Below are 476 nucleotides of genomic sequence, written 5' to 3' on the forward strand. Positions count from 1 at the left end.
CTTGGCTGCTGCTTCAATCTTGATTTAAAATGAAATAGTAACAGGGTTGGGAGTTGTGTGCTATTGTTAGAAGCGTGCTGTATGTGTACACAATTCCAGCCACTATGGTGTTGAATATATTGCCAAAAAGGTAACAAATTCAGGAAAAACTATAATGGCTGAGATTGCTTAGCCATTCGGGGGAAATTACAGATACAAAATGGCTGTAAACTTTTGCTGTAGATTTATTGAGAACATAGTGGAAATGTCTGTCTGAATTAAAATCTTGAAGACTCTAAAAAGTTCTTTAATTACGGTGCGGGATCTTCCCTATCAATATTGCCTTTGTTTTTCAGTCGGTGGGTGTGAGACTTGGGTGCAAGCTCTTGCCTGAAAACTTTGATTCTCTTCAGCTCATGTGCATTTTTCTCATACTGCTTATCATGGGTTGTGGTGGTAGAGAGTAGGTAGGTTCATGCTGCAGGGCTGCGTACAAA

Source organism: Struthio camelus, chromosome 3, assembly GCF_040807025.1.
Source record: "Struthio camelus isolate bStrCam1 chromosome 3, bStrCam1.hap1, whole genome shotgun sequence".
Lineage (NCBI taxonomy): Eukaryota > Metazoa > Chordata > Aves > Struthioniformes > Struthionidae > Struthio > Struthio camelus.